We start from the raw sequence: 17,944 nt of genomic DNA on the forward strand, positions 1-17,944 counted from the left end.
GAATGAATTTTTCAGAAGCAGTAAGATAGAGAGGTCAAGAAACCACATTATGAAAGCCTCCTCCAGTGTAGTTGGGGGTCAGGTTCCAACTTTCTATCTGATTTTTTTTTTCATTTAGAAAAAATCTTGATGATAGAGCCCAACTAACTTCCTACTCATGCATGTTATGAATCTTAAAATTATCCATTAAAATTAACTATATTAATATAATTTGTATAAAAGTCAGAGGTGTGTTGGTCAGTATTTATTTATTTATTTATTTATTTATTTTTACCAAACCACTGCTCAGTTTTATGGTGGTGTGGGAGATTGAACCTTAGGCTTCGGAGCCTCAGGTATAAAATCTTTTTAGGGGCCAGACAGTGGCAAACCTGGTTAAGTGCACACAATACAGTGCGTAACAATCCAGGCTCAAACCCCTTGTCCCCACCTGCAGGGGAAATCTTCATGAGTAGAATAGTAAAGCAGTGTTGCAGGTGTCCGTCTCTTTTTCTCTCTATCTCTCCCTTCCCTCTCAATTTCTTTCTTTCCCTATCCAATAGTAAATAAGTAAATTAGATACATAGATAAATAAGAAAATGTTTTTTAAAAAATGAAGTTTCTGGGGCGGGGATAGATAGCATAATGGTTATGCAAAAAGGTTCTCATGCCTGAGGCTCCATCGTCCCAGGTTCAATCTCACATTCCACCATAACCCAGTATAACCCAGAGCTGAACAGTTCTCTGGTGAAAAATACAAAAAAAGGAAAAAAGAAAGAAAGAAAGAAAGAAAGAAAGAAAGAAAGAAAGAAAGAAAGAAAGACAAAAGAAAAAGAAAACAGTTTGCATCACTGTTATGCTGCCTGTCCCTGAACCGATCAGTGTTTTAACAATCTGTTCTACATAGTGGTGGACTGAGAGTTGGAAATCACATTGACTTGTAGAATTTTGTCAACTTCTATGCTCAATGCACATATATTAACTAATTCCAAGTGCCCAGTATCTTACTTGTAGACCATCCCTCTCTCCATCCCGAAGGTGAGGACCAGGGCGGGAACCTGGGTCCTTTCAGGCTGTAATGTGTGTGCTCAACCAGGTGCAGGACTGTCCAACCCCTAACTCTTAATACATCAATTTCCCATAGACATAATGGGGATAATGATAAAGATCTCAGAGAATATGGTAGAAGTTTAAAAAAAAAGGACGTATTGCTTAATACATCAATATTTACAGATGCATTGCAACAGTGCTTAGCTAATGTGTAATCATAAATCACTAGTATCATCATGATAGCTATACTGTTATGGCAACGTACTCATGTATATAGACCTTCTGAAATGCTCAAAAGATGTCAGCTAAGAATGTTCTACAACAGAAGCCTGTGATGACTGTTTCCATCATCCATAGGGGAAAGTTGTCCACTAAGTTAGTAACTATCTATCAAAATAAAGACATGGTGGAGTGACCCCCACAGGACAGATGCAAGAGATAAAATCTTACAGCTGGAGCTAATAGTCCAAGCTTCTGACACTGCTCCCACATGGTAACCTTGGCTGACCTGGTAGAAAAAGAATCTGGGCAAACAGAACAGCCCCCGTTGCTTTGGGAAAACCACCCAGAGATGGAGTAAGTCTAATTGAAAATTCCAAAACTTGCTAAATTCCACAATGAGATCACATCATCTTCACCCCAAAGAGCCTAGGGCTGTTTTCTGCCACCCAGCGAAAATCATTTCCTGTCCTGTGTTCTTACAACTGATCAGAGTCTCTTCTTTGTTTCTCAAAGGAGAAGCAATGGAGTTATTTTGGGAGCCATCACTTTATTATTTTTTTTCCTTTTAAGTTCTGCATGGGACTACACTTTCACAGTTTTATCAGCTCAGTTTTGTCAACAGGCTGTCATCTGTCTTGACTTATAGGAGCAGATGAAAAGCAACCTTATTTACCAAAGGAATAACAATGCACTAGTCCTATGGCTGGGCACAGACATTAATAGCATCCTTATTTTTCATTAAAAACAAAGACTAATTTCGCCTGGTAAACAGTACTACTGTTAACTAGGTCAAAGGGACCTTCCTCCAAGACATATAAGTAAGAAATGATGAAACCTATGGTAGTTAAAAATGGTTTGTTGACATTTCTGTTGCTATTTATCAGAGTACTGATCAACTGTGGCTTCTGGTGTCAATGGGGGTTGAACTTGGGACTATAGAGCCTCAGACACAAAAGTATTTTTGCATAACCAATATGCTCTCTCTCCTGCTCACTGACCTTTTACACTATTGGTGGGGGTATAGATTTTGTGTGATCATTCTGGAAGACAGTATGGAGATTTCTTAAGAAAACAATTAAATATAAAAATACCACATGATACAACTACCTCACTGGTATGTCCTTATCAAAAAAAGAAAGGAAGAAAGGGAGGGAAAGAAGGAAAAAAAAGAAAGACTTTAATTTGAAGAGATATCTGTACCTCCATGCTCATCAAAGCAACATTTACAATTACTGACAATAATTAATAGTTGGAAACAACCATAAATGATTGGACAAACAAGAGGTGCTATAAATCCAGTGGATTATTTTTTTAATGTCCTCATATTTGCAATATAATAAATGGGAGCAGAAGTTATTACTCTAAGTGAAATAAGCCAGAAAGTCACATGATTTCACACATGTGTCAGAGAAACAAAACAAAAACAAAGATTTAAATTAAGAGAGAAAAATACTAGTTGCAAGAAAGGAACTAAAAAAAAAATGGACAAATAGGCAAAAATAGGTCACTTGTATGGTGACAAAGGAATCTAGACATTTTAGGATGAGCATAATGTTATATGTGAGTCTATATACCTATAAATATCACAAATATAAACCAATGCTACTATAATAAAGTGAAGCTTTTAAAAAAAACTGTTTTGTTGACCATTCACTGGCAATACTATAAAATGCTATTATCTCTCATAGATATAGTCACTTACCAATTCTACAACTGAATATTCGGAGGCCTGATATCTGGGACCAGTGATGGTAGTAATTAAGGAAAAACAAATGCTCCATCCGTTCTAAATAATTCTTATTGTTTTGTAGAAGAGTTACATACTTTTATATACATGTTTGTAACTTTAAAATCAGATATATACTTTTAGAAAAAAACAAATTTAAGTGCCCAGGAAAGTGGGTAGAGTACAGGACTTGCATGTATGGGTCTCTTGGTTCCACTGCACGCACTGGAGGACTACTCTGATTCTTCACTTTCTTAACCAACTAAATGAATGTCTATTGAAAAAGAGCAAAATTCTAGGCAGTTGCAATTTAAGAACTCAAAAGCACACTTGTCTATGCCTTTGTTCCATTTAAAGAGGATGAAAACTACATATTATACCACCTAATCAACACAGACTCTACTTGAAACTTCATAGTGCTCTATGACTCTCTCCATCTGAAATATTTACAGGCATAATTGTGGTTTGCAAGTATGTCTACTTGAAGTATCACTCATTTTGTACAGTTATATTTTGAATGTATATTGGGCTTTTGATTAATGCTGAGAAATTCAGATCACAAGTAAATAAGTATCCCAACTTCCTGTATTCATTTTTTTATTATTATTCATTTGATTTCTGCTCCACTCCTCAATGACTGTGCCAATTCTAGGCTAAGTCCTGCACATACCATGGTAAACAAAGCCTGATTAAATCTAAAAGAATGATATCAAGTTGATGATTACAGCTATCGATCAAATAATCTATTGCTAATGTTAAAAAGTAAATCTAAATAACTTTACATCTTAGTACCACTGTCCTCAGAAATGTGATTTGTGTTGCCCTGACCTTATCCACTGTTCAATTTGCTTATACTAGCCCACTGTCTGCACACATTTTTTTCTTGGTTCTAAAAGATTTATATTGACTCCTCCACTCAATGTTGTGTTACCTAGATTATCTCTTCTAACCAGAGGTACATAATTCAATATGTCTGTCAGGGATTAAGGTGACACTGTGTGACCTGGAAGTTGACAAAGATCAATGAACTATGCTCTTTTCAAAAACTTTATTCGTATATTATGGCATTAACTGGAAATGACATAGAAGATAGATAGATGATAGAGAATAGGTAGATGACATAAAAGAATGATAGATAAATTACATGGATAATGGATGATAGACAATAGGTATATGGATAGAAAGATAGAATAATAAAATGATAGATGATAGATCACTGTAAAAATTATTGTTCTAGTTTCCAACTTCCAAAAAAAGGAAGATCTGATTTTCTGATTTTTAAGGAATCACATCGTGATTTTTAAGATCACCAGATCACTCTTTAGTATTGTAACACCAGCATCTCAGAAAAATTCATGTGGTGGTGGGGGGCGGGGGTAAAGAAAAGCAAAGGAAAGAAAAGAAAAAAAGAATAGTGAAAGCAAAGCACATTGGACATGCCAATAAATGCATGATAAATTATTAAAGCGTGATTGGAAATATTGCCATTTTTCACAGCTGTCACTTTAAGTATAAGAGCATCAGCACATTAAACTAGTTACTGCTTTTTCATAATTGAGACTTTAGCTTCTAGCTGTGCCCTGCAGCTTTTCATTAATCACTAAGACTGAAGTTCAAGCTCTGTGACAGCTTAGAAGGCATTAAACGGGTAAAGTATTTTCCAGGTACAGTTAGGAAAGGCCTTTTAGTCCTGTAATCCATAGCTAATTGTTTTTCAAAGTCTCTAAACACAATCTACTCCTGGCGTTTCCTAGTGACAGAATTAGCAGCAAACTGGTTTTCTTTTTATCTTCCCAGGCTTTTTCTCACTAAAAATCTAATGAGAGGTCTATTGTGAGCTGCATAAAACAGGTGCAGAATGACTGTGATATGTAAAACTGTAACTGATACTTAACCAAGGCAACATTTATTAGGTCGCCTCTGAAACAATACTTCCTGAATGCTTATTCTAATCATACCATTTAATTTGTCATAAAAGAAACAAGATGGCATGAAACTTTGCACACAGGCCAGGTTCATTTTCTAATAAAAAAAAAAAAAAAGACCCTGTTGGAGTCGGATTCTTTTTAACAAATGCAACTGAATCTTCACCCTACATGAAGTAAAAATGTGGCTTCCCATATTCACACTGGAATTTCCCCATTGCCAGCACAAGTCCCTCTGTTGCTTTGGTTTATCATCCTTTTCTTTTCTTATTTTTTTCTTCTTCCTTCTTCTGCAAAGTGTTGTACATCAGGATTTTAATGGATGTGCCAAAACATTCTTTCTTTTGTATAACAAATTATCAAGAGCCTTGTGGTTCATTAATTATGCCATCTAATTGGATTGAGGCAGGTGCAAAATACCTCAGATGAAGTGGTCACTGGCAGGAAGGCCTAAGTGCAAGTTTTTCTATTAGAAATCAGCATGTCTCCAGACTCTTGGAATTACTTTGTACTTATTGATTAATGGCCATAATTTATTACAGTGCAGAAGATCTTGCATTGAGTTAAATGTGTGATTAATCAATTTTCCATCAAATTATGAACAGCCGACCAGTTGCCAGCAAGAAAATACCAAGTGCATTTTCCCAGGGTGTAAATATATCAGGACTTCAGCTAATAACTGTCTATCACTTGTTTAATATTCCCTGTCACACTGACAAATGTCATCTCTGCAAATGGGCCACAGGTAGCAATGATGGAAGGACCACCAAACGTGCTTTATATTTGCCCCTCTGTTATAATGAAATACTTTTTTGAATCCATCTCAAAACAATATATTAATGCAAAATTCATTTCTGCCTTCAGCTTGAAATACATCATTGTTAAGTCAACAATATTACATTAAACTGATAACTGATATTGAGGAAAGAAAACCTTAGGCGATAAAGAGATGAATTTTGGACTTCCTGTGTACAGGAGCTCATTTTTATTTCCGTCAGAAATTCAGACTTGTAACTAATTGTTGTCTGTTCGAGTCTGCCTTTAACACACAGGGCATGTGTGAAGAGGGGACATTAAGTGGAGCCTCTGACTGAAAAGAATGTATGTCCTTCTTTCCAAATGTTAATTTCTCTGGTGAAATAGCACATATGATGAGGACTCACTAAATCAATCATTTCTTTTGAACAGGGTACTTTGTCTTATTAGATGGATGCTACCTTCTAAAATTGCACAAAAGAGAAATGAAAGTGGATAATGGAATAGGTCTTGAGTCTATAATTTTTAGGAAAATGAATTTATAGTGATACCTACTCTCAAAATAAAAATTGATAAGGTTGTTGTTGAAATAGTTCACTTGGATAGCAGGCTGCTTTTCCATATTCATGACTCAGGTTCAAGTCCAGCCCCTACCACATTGAAGAAAACTCCCGTGTTGTGTCTTTTTCATTCTCTTTGCCTCCCTACCTTTCTTACTCTATTTAAAAATAAAATTAAATTAAATTAAATTAAAATGATAGGCTATGTAAAGACTTAATTCGAATCAATAAAAGTATAATTAGCAGTGATAAGTTGCAACCATGAGAATCCAAAAGTAGTAGAACAATATTAACAACAACCATAAAAGAAGCTGAACCAAAATGGAGTAAAAGTGATATCTCACTGGATAGGATGTATGTCTTGCCATGAACAGTACAGTAGTTCAGGTTTAAAACCACTCACTTCACCACCAAGCAGCACCATGTGGGAGATGCTGGCTTTGAAAGAAACTCCAGTAATGTGGTGTCTCATACTCTTTGTATCTCCCACTGCCTTTTTATCTGAAAGAAAAAGTGGCTTGGAGCAGTGAGGAGGAGGAGGAAGGAGAAAAAAAAGGAGGAAGAATAGGAGAAGGAGGAAGAAGAAAGAAGAGGAAGCAGGAAAAGGAGAGAAGAGGAAGAGAGAGAAAGTGATATGCACAGGGACAGTGTAAGAAGATGTATGAAATTGTATCCCTGAAACATACAGCCTTATAGAGCAGTGTTACCTCAATAAAATGTGGATGTTGGAGAAAATAACTAAAAGGTATTATCAATTTGTTTACAATATATTATGTTGTGGTTAATAAAATGAAGATATATCCTTAAGAAATTCCATTTAAAAGAGATAGATCTTAAATATGGTCATTCTTTTTTCTAAGGTGGGGTGATAAAAAAAATAAATAATAAAATTTTAAAAAGCACAGTACAAAAGGCTTACTGGGTTTCTTCTGATCAGAAGCTTACTAGCTCTCTTTTGTCAAGTCTACAGAACCCATATCAGTCAAAGGAGATTTTTTTAAAAAACATTGAAGCGGGAGTCGGGCTGTAGCGCAGCGGGTTAAGCGCACGTGGCGCAAAGCACAAGGACCGGCATAAGGATCCCGGTTCGAGCCCCGGCTCCCCTCCTGCAGGGGAGTCCCTTCACAGGCGGTGAAGCAGGTCTGCAGGTGTTTGTCTTTCTCTCCTCCTCTCTGTCTTCCCCTCCTCTCTCCATTTCTCTCTGTCCTATCCAACAACGACGACAACAACAACAATAATAACTACAACAATAAAATAAGGGCAACAAAAGGGAATAAATAAAATAAAATAATTTTAAAATAACACTGAAGCATTTTATTCACTTTTCCCATACAGGATGTGAACTCTTGTCCAGTCCCCCTGATGGCTGTCCATTCAGTGGCACCTCTATAAATTGCATCTTCACATTTAAGCCTACTGTCTTAAGTCCAAGGAGATAGAAAGTATTTTACCTGAGATTAGAATTTTGTTATTTTGACCTAGTCCTACATGTAGTGAAGCTTCTCAGATCTCTCAGTAGTTGGTTCTATTACAGCAGACGTCTCCTGTAGAGCTTTATAGGTCACGTTCTTTGTGCGCAGTTTCTTGAGTCAAGTAGACCAAATTGTCCCAAACTCCTTCATCTCCAAGAGCAGCCTTATATTTTCATCAAACTTAAATATCTTAGTTCCTATACTATGCATGCATGTGGATGTTAACTAAACACTGTATCTACAAGCTATCTAGCACCATTACAATGAATATATTTATTGTATAATTTGGCAAACATAATCATGGAAATAATTCCTCAGTCCTCCTTTTAATGCCACAAGCCCATTGTGGGCATTTGTTTTATTTGGTTCTCTAGTCCTAATTTGCTCCCTCAGAGTCCTATAGAATATTATTGTTATTGTTACTGTTATTATTGTTGGGTTAATTGTTTGCAGTGCAGTTGTAGAAACGTGGTGCAATTGCTCATTTCCCTGTGGATCACACAGACCTCAGAGTTCCATTCACATCCTCCCTCCCTCTGGTTTCTTTATATATATTCTTTTTTAAAAAATTATTATCTTTATTTATTGGCTAGAGATAGGCAGAAACTGAGAGGAAAGGGGGAGACGGAGAGGGAGAGAGACAGAGACACCTGTAGGCCTGCTTCACCACTCACAAAGCTTCCCCCTGCAGGTGAGAACTGGGGGCTTGAACCTGGGTCCTGTGGATTGTAACATGTGTGCTCAACCAGCTGCACCATCATCCAGCCCTCCTCCTTCTCTTTTCTCAGAGTCCTTTGCTTTGGTATAATACATCAGTCCTATAGAATTTTTAAATACATTTGTATTGAGTGTTTGATGCTAGGTATTACAACTCTGTAATTCCTCAAGTCTCTCAAATATGTATACATTTGACTATCCAATTCAAAAGTAAGTACAATTTTCCACCCATGGTGAAATCTGTGGTGCATGGTGTAATGTCTTATCCCATTGATCTGCTAAATAAGCACTTGCTAAGTTCATGCCTGTATGAACTGAACGCAAATGGATAAATGATGACTGCAAATAACCACTTGCATTATTCTAGAAGGATATTTGCCAAAGCCCAAATTACTTGTAAACAAAAAAAAAAAATGTTAAATGTGCAAATGTATTTATCTATAAACTACATGTGTTCCTTTCGTCATTGCTTCACCCCTTTGCTCTCTTCCCACATACCAAGGGCTAAGATGTATTGATGAATTCTTTTGAGCCCTAATTGTCTTAATTATGTGCCTAAACCGTGATGCTACTCTAATTATAAAGCATGTCCAATGATTACCCCCCCCATCCCAATATCAAATTAAGAAACTGAGAGGGAAAGAAACTTGCCTGTGGTCACACAGAAAGCAGATGACAGGGACAGAATTAGATCCAGGCAGCAGGTCTCCTGGCCAGGCAGCTGATTCCATTAAACATGCCCAGGAGGGAATTCTCAGGGACTCCCCTACACCTGGGAATGGAGGATGGGAGGGGGGTGACACTGGGGGCTCCCACAGCTATCACTCATTGCTAGTGAGTCATTATTTCTATTTTCTTTCTTTTTTTTTTTTTTTTTGCATTTGTTTCAGTTTTTTTCTCTTGATTTACAATAAGGAAGGTGCAATTACATTGATCAAAGAATGATGATGTTGAGATGATGGATTGGCCACCAGCGTGAGGACTCAGCTAATTTTCCGAGACTCAGTCAGCTACATGGAGGGATTTGCACAGGAGTGTTTTATATTTTTTTTATTATTGTCAATCATGTGCTACACATCCTTCATATCAGCAAAATCTACAGCAAACATATCTATGAACAATAGTCCCTCATTATCCGTGCTTTTGCTTTGCCCAGTTTTAGTTACCCAGAGTCAACTGAAGTCTTAAAATAACCGCATATGAGAAAGTATTATGGGAGAGAATTCCATTTCCATGTAACAGTGCACTATCATGACTTTTTCATTTTAGTACTGGTTATGATTATATTTATAAATTAGACTTTATCATAGATACGAATGTACAATCAACAACAAAATAGTATATATAGGATTTGGAACTTTCCAGTGCTTCCGACATTCATCTGGGGGGGTCATAGAACGTGTCTTCTGAAGAGATGGGGGTTCTGTTATAGATATACTCAGACATTTTCCTTATGTTGATAGAAATAAGGAAAAATTGAGAGAGAAGGATAAAGAGAGAGAGACAGAGAGAGAGAGACCTGCAGCACTGCTTCACCACTCATGAAGTTTTCTCCATGCAGGTGGGAACTGTGCTTTGAACCCAGGTCCTTGCATATGACAATGTGTACAGTCTACCAGGTAGACCATCACCTAGCCCACTTTAGTCTGCTTTTAACTGGACAACTGAAAAATTTCATAGAAACATGTGTCATAGCAAATAAAAATAACTGTAATGTGAAAGAAAGATAGTAGAATGAGCAAAAAAAAAAAAATCAATGGAAACTGACTGTCAATTTTAATGACACATTCACCCACATAACAAAAGTAGAACTTCACAAAGAGATGTACTTCTGTCCAATAAGTGTTAATTTTAGTGAAAACAGTTGTCCCTGACTGGTCTGCTCAACTCATCAACAATGCTGAAGACATTTTTATATGGGGGGGTAGTATGTTGGAAATAACACCAGTCGAAGAGTCCATAAATGTGGGTTCTAGGCCAGCTCATCATAACCAGTGGTGAAACTGGGAAGCTTGTGCTTCCTCTTTGATACAACAGAATAACTGAGCTTTTTGTTGTTGTTATTGTTGTTAGAATCAGAAATCTCACATAATCTCCCACTCTCCTCATTTTCTCTTCATCAATTCTTTTATTCGTCATAAAACTTCACTACCATTTGTTGGAATGAGACACGATTTCTACAAATTACTCTTGAGCTGTACATGTATCATTGGGCTAATTCTGAATTTCCTTTTTTAAGATTCATTCATTTATTTATTATGAGAAAGAAGGATATCAATCAAGGAGGGTAAGAAACAGGGGAGAAAAGAGCACTGCTCGGTTCTGGCATAAGGTAATGTCAAGGATTGACCCTGTAACCTTTGGGATCTTGGCCATACAAATCTCTTAGAAGCTGAGTTTCCCCCTAGTTCTGAATTTATTTTACATGTAATTGGGATCCTGCCCTTCAGGAACTTATCCTCCCCACCCCATATCTAGGTGACCTCACCCCAACCACAAGCTAAAAATACTTTCTAATACTTTAATATAGAATTACCATAGATTTTGGCTATGTTCTTTCTACCAAATTGGGCAAATAAGTTGGAAAATTACTGTGGGGACTGTGGTATCTACCATTAGACAAATATTAGTTCTTATTTATATGCTGAGACACCAGTTAAGATGACTGCCTGGATAAGTTCTACACCAGAGGGCTCTGAATCCAATAGTTTTGACAGGTTATACCCATGTTTTGAATGGTGAAGAAGGCATCCTGGTTATTTATTCATTGTAAGATTAAAATCTGGAAGGAGCATTGCTTATGCTTGGAAATTTTTATTAAAATTCAAGAAAACAAAGTAATTTGGAAGGTACTCAGGAAAAGGTTGAGTAATCTCAAGAGACATACATAGGGTAGTGTTGTTATTTTAATGTCAAATAAAAATGTACTGTGTGTGAACATGTATAAATTTTAAAGGTCTGTTGTTCAGACTGAAACTACAAACTAAATCCAAGACAGACTGTTATATTTCAGCCCAGCTTTTTATCCTCTGTAAGTAAATCTGGCTGAACTTGGTAAGATGAACAGAAATAATTTTAAAATTCTTTTAAATTTTACCTTTGAAATTAATAAAATCAATTTAAGCAGTAAAACAAACAAAAAAAAATCTCACGGGTAGGGATTTATATTTCAAACTTCTCCACACGTTGACTATTACTTAGAGGTATATTTGTCTACTGGTGCACAGTTAAGATATAAAAAGATTTCCTAGAAGACAATTCGGAAATACGCAAGGACTCATCAGCTAGAATTAAAATTAGTGATGAGAAAATAATTCTTAAACAACTGTACTGAGGAAATGTTCACTTACATAGTTGTTGTCCCTACGAAACAACCTCAGTAGGGATTGAAACTGTTCAAAATAAAAACCAAGTGCCCAGAGAAAGGCACAGTAGGAATTTTTATGTTTGCAAATTTTAGCCAAGGTTGACTTGAACTTTGAATCGAACAAATGAGCTTTTAAATAGCATTTGGACCTAAGGAAACTATTTTTTTAAAAGGAATCTATTTTTCATTTTGTTTCATCTTGCTGTAGTACAGATGGTTTACAAAGTACAGTACAAAGTTCAAAGTGTACAAAGTACAGTACAGAATTTAGCTACTCGGGTTCTGAAAACAGTACCAACAGTACAAAGAACATTAAGAGCTCACTAGGATAATATGTTTACTTTGCCACATGTACCTCCCTAATTCCAGCCCAGCTCCTACCATACTGGTGATAAGTTAGGTGGTGTGATGTGTTTCTCTCTGTATCTGTACCTTTGTACCTGAAAAAGCCGGCCGGGAGCAATAAAGTCCCAGCTAGGAGATATGTGCATATGCTTATGTACATGTATGTGCATATGTATCTGCTTCCTCTTGTCTCTCCTTTTAGCGTTAAGGTATCTGTAATCTCTTTTATTTCCTACCATGTCCTTTTAAATTCAAATAGTTGGAAGCCATTGCTTTTAATTCGTTCATCTCATCTGTTTACACCTTAGCAATAGAAACCAAACTGGAAAAGAAACTGAATAAGGATCGGGGTGGGTATACAGTACTAAAATGCAGGGGAAGGGAAGAAGAGCTTATCTGAAAGGAAAAAGGTATCCAGGATATGGCCCATCTTATGGGTCCATGTTTAGTGTGTGAGCCAAAGGTAACCAATCCCCTGACCCAGCATAATTCTTGAGGTTGGTATGGCATGATAAAAAAAAAAAATTTTAAAAAAAGTTTAAAGAACATTTTCAGCTTGTCAAAGGCACAAATTCCCAACACCCTGAGACACTTTGATCTGTAGTGCTCCAGGTCTGGTAAGAAGGGTGGAAAGTGAACGGCTCTAACTAAAATTAGTTTCTGGCCTACATTTTCCCAGGACCACATAGTTCTTGATTTTTTTTTTTTTTTCGCCTCAGTGTGTTTGCCTAGTTTCCAAAGTTAGGAACTGGCCAGAAAGGAAAATACAAATAGCTGTGACTAAATGAAGGAGAAAATAAAATCCATATGACTACAATTCTATGGAATAAACTTCATTAATCATTACTTTAAAGATGTAAGACTCCTCTGTGTGTGAACATGGAAAACTTAGTCCTGTGTCCCTGACACACACGATTAAAAATATGGTTTTCCAGTTGAGGAGAAAGAGTTGACTTAGACCCATTTGAATGGTCATTACTCAAAGGCAGTAGAGAGCACTCTACTCTAGGCTTTTCTTGTTTGACTCTCATTAACATTCTGTTTCCAGTCTTAAATGTGGTGAGGCACTGCAAACTCTCTAGCATTAAACAACTAAACTATGCCCAATTGAAAAGATGAAAAATGGGCATGTGATTCTCAATAGTCAGTCAGATGATGTACATATTCATCAAAAAGCTTTCGAAGAATGAACAAAAAGTCTAGAGGAAAAATGACTATTGTTTGGGGATATTTGAATTCATAAGTCGTCCACTGGAGTGAAAATTTATGGAAGCAGTATAGGTACCAAATCAGTTTCACATACAAGAGCTGCTTTCACACAAATCAGATGTATTCACTTTGAAAATACAAGGATATAATACTTTAACAAAACACAAAGTTTTGATTTTATGTTCACCAAAACAGAGGTTTCTAGTGGTACTGAAAAACATATGGATTTTCTGTTTAACATCACTATTAATCTTATCAAACTGGTTAAGTGCACACACTACAGTGTGCAAGGCCCCAGGTTCAAACTCCTGGTCCCCACCTCCAAGAGGAAGCTTCAGAAGTGGTGAAGCAGGGCTGCAGGTATCCTTCTTTCTCTCCCCTTCTCTCTTAGTTTCTGGCTGTTTCTATCCAATAAAATAAAGATAGTTAACTTAAAAAAAAAACTTATCAAAATGGCAGTTTCTTTTTTAAAAAAAGTTTTTTAAAAAAGAATTCATTGTATTATAGGAAAATGGCTTATGCTATTGTGGAAGCTGACAAGTCTCAATATCTTCAGGGTGAGTCAGCAAAAAAAAATCTTATCAAAATGGCAGTCTCTTTTCACTCTTTCTACAAAGCATGTATAGAAACTCTGGTCTCGACATTTGTCATGATTTCTAAATCAGAAATTTTAAAGGGATTTTGATTTTTATATTTCCTTTTACTTTTAAACCTTTAAAATAAGAAAGTAGGGAGAACATAAGGAAGTTTGGGGGTGAAAGAAAACATGATATCAGGTATGTGGGAAATTAAGTCTAAGTGTTAATAAGGCATATTTATTTTTCCCTTTTTCTTCATTCCTTTCTTCCATACCACTTTCCACCCTCCTCTCTGCTAAGTTGGGTATCTGGTCAGTACATTAATTCGAGGTTTATTTTAATCACTTCACTGAAAAAATATCAATTTAAGAGACATGTTGCCACTGAAGAGCAGTCTCACATCTCCCCAAGAAAGGTGTCATCATACCTCACACTCCACATAACTGACGTCTTCCTCTATCACAGAACGCTAGCCCTAAGCCTCTCTTTGGTTGAAATATACCACCGTTTGTTAAAAATTCACCCTGTGTTTTCCCTTGCTTTGTTCCTTAAATCCCTCTTAGGAGCGAGATCATCTGATGATCCGCTAATTATCTTCTTCCTTTTGACTTATTTCACTTAGCACTATTCCCTCCAGCTTCACCCATGTTTTTGTAAAAAGAGACATTTCAACTTCGTATAGCTGAGTATGATTCCATGATGTGGTGGGTGAGCTGTGGCTGTGGAGGGTATGGCTCTATACCACTATAATCTTATAATCTTGTAAACCATTATTAAATCACTTATAACAAATGTTTTTTTTTTTTTTAAGTAACCAAAGTAATTACCTCAGTGGCTTGTCCTGATGTTTTTAAAAACATGTATTCCCCATGCAACAGGGCAGTTTTGTACGTGGTTGAGTATGGATGTTACAACTTTCAAGTACCCAAATTCAAGCTCCTGGTCCCCATCTGCAAAGGGGACAAGCAGTGAAGCAGCACTAAAAGTGTGTGTGTGTGTGTGTGTGTGTGTGTGTGTGTGTGTGTGTGTGTGTGTGTGTGTATGTCTGTCTCTTTCTCTCCATCACCCTCTCTCTATGCATTTCTTCTTTCCCTCTTGAATTCTCTCTATATTCAATAATTAAAAAAATAAATATTTTAAAAATATTTCCCAGCAAGACCCAGCAATTGCAAACTCACTGATCACTCCAGATTCTGTCCTAACAGATTCCAATATCTCCAGTTATGTGACTCAACAGCTATCTGAACATCCGGCCTGTCAGCCCACCGTTCACAGAGGATGATGACTGGGGCAGCCGAGGCAGCCAAGTCAGCCCATGCGATCTGAGTGCCATGCTACCCTTCACCAGTAAGACTTCTAAGTTTCTGGGGTTTTGTTTTGGTTTTTAAACACTAAACAAACAAACAACTTAATTATCTATTTTCAAAGTAGTCTAGATTTTAAAATTAGAGAACACATTTTTTTTTTTTTTTTTTGTCACCAGGCTAATCTCTGGGACACGATGCTGGCACTTACTCCACCATTCCCAGCTGTCATTCGATTCTTTTGATAGAGGGTGAGAGACAGGAAGCTAGAGAGGGAGAAACAAGAAGACATCTGCAGCACTACTTCATTGCTTGTGAAGCATCTTCTCTGCAGGTGGGGGCCAGGGACTTGAGTCCAGTACCCTGCACATAGCACCATGGGAGCTCTAACTGATCCGCCAGAACTCACCACCCAGAGAGAATTTTTTTTTTTTTTGCCTCCAGGGTTATCTCTGGGGTTCGGTGCCTGCACTATGAATTCACTGCTCCTGGAGGACATTTATCCCATTTTGTTGCCCTTGTTGTTGTTGTTGTTATTGTTGCCATTGCTGCTGTTATTGTTGGATAGGACAGAGAGAAATGGAGAGAGGAGGGGAAGACAAAGGAGATAGAAAGACAGACCCTCGCAGACCTGCTTCAACACTTATGAAGCGACACCCCCTGCAGGTGGAGAGCCGGGGGCTCGAACCCAGATCCTTATGCCAGTCCTTGCACTTTGTGCCATGTGCGCTTAACCCGCTGCGCTACTGTCCACCCCTCCCCCGCCACCCCCCACAGAGCAATTTAACACAAGTGTAAGAATATCATGGACTTTTGGTAAAATGAGTCATGTGCACAGATCTCATGGAGGACATCATTACGTATATTCAATTAAAGTATCAAAATCTGCATAGATTACCTTGTTTGCCAACCAAAGACTTAGTATTCATCCTTCACTATACAGTTAACCTCCTCCCCCTTTCTCCTTTTAAGTCATCAAATTTCGGAGTGCCTATAAACTCCTAAGTGGGGATGAGTCAAACAACAACAACAAAAAAAAATCATGGCAGATTTCATTTAGTAGAGTCGATTTAAGAAAATTGTGTGTCTTGCCAATATTTCCAAAGATATCTTTCTTTTTATTTTTACAAAAGGTAGAGGAGTTAGAAAAAAAAATCCATTATCTTGAAAAAGAAATAGTCTCTTAAACTCTGATAAGTATAAGTTATTATTCACAATACTGTCTAAACAAAAAGAAATGTCTTGACTCAATGATACAGGCTGCTTGAAAAGTTTCCCTTAGAAGTATTAGGCACTATTACACATGAATGTTTGTGCCAAATCTTCTACATTGACTTCTACTGTCATTGAAGGGATTCAATAACCTTTTACAGTTATCTTAAGACTTTTCTATAATTATACATAAAAGTTCTATTCAGTTAGAAATTTTCTTAACTTCCCCTTAATTCACCACATTAATAGAAATAGCTTCCTATAGCAATTATTTCTTTCCATTGTTTCTCTCTGTATATAAAAAAGAAACTTTTAAAGCTTAAAATTATAGTAGAGAATGAAATAAAAGGTACTAGCAAAGATCTAGTTATCTAAAATCAGCCTGATACTTTTAGATGAATTTCCCTAAGTGTATTCGTGGTGGTAGCTAGAAGCAGAATATTTACTAGCATCCATACAGGACAGGACAAGACAGTTAAGCAAGTCCACAATCCCCCCCACCCCGTTATCCTTCAATTTTATTTTATTTTATTTTATTTTTTATCATTTTATTGTGGAGGGTGGTGGTGGTTAATGTTTATTGACACATGGGTAAAATTTCTCATCTTCCCAGGAAAGGTGTTTACAAAACTCTCACGCCTAAGATTCTTTTCCACCATCATGCACTAGGATCCCAAAGCCACCCCCCACCTCTTCCCTCTCTGTCCTCCTTTCCCAAAATCCATTGCTTCAGAACTATATACCTAACCCAGTCCAAGTTTTACTCTGTGCTTTCCTTTTCTGTTTTTGCTTCTAAACTTCGGCCTACAAGATTCATCCTTCTCTCTTTATATCCTTTAAAAAGTAAAATGGTTGGTAACGCAGCAGTTAAGCGCACGCGGCGCAAAGCGCAAGGACTGGAGTAAGGATCCTGGTTTGAACCCCGGCTCCCCACCTGCAGGGGAGTCTCTTCACAGGCAGTGAAACAGGTCTGCAGGTGTTTATCTTTCTCTCCCCCTCTCTGTCTTCCCCTCCTCTCTCCATTTCTCTCTGTCCTATCCAACAAGGACAACATCAATAACAACAGCAATAAAAACAACAAAAAGGAAAATAAATATAATAAAAAAAAATTAAAAAACATTTTTAAATAAAGGTAAAATGTTTGCTTGTTTAAGATGCTATTTATATATGCTAGAGTTATCAAAAATAAATCACTTGAATAGCGTGCTGCTTTGCCATATGTATGATGCAGGTCTGAAACTGGCGCCCACTGCATTGAAGAAAGTTTCAGTACTGTAGTTTCTTTCACTCTTGTACTATCTCTCTCTTTCTGCCTCTTGGTCTCTATTTTAAACTGGGCAGAGGTGGGGGTGAAAGAGGAAGGGCTGGGGAAATAGCATAGTGGTTATGCAAAAAGACTTTAATGCCTGAGGTACTGAAGGACTCAGTTACAATTTCCAGCACTACCATAAGCCAGAGCTGAGCAGTGCTCTGATAAAAAAATAATAATAATAATAACAAATAAAGAAAGAAATAACAAATA

The sequence above is a fragment of the Erinaceus europaeus genome, chromosome 9 (assembly GCF_950295315.1).
Source record: "Erinaceus europaeus chromosome 9, mEriEur2.1, whole genome shotgun sequence".
Lineage (NCBI taxonomy): Eukaryota > Metazoa > Chordata > Mammalia > Eulipotyphla > Erinaceidae > Erinaceus > Erinaceus europaeus.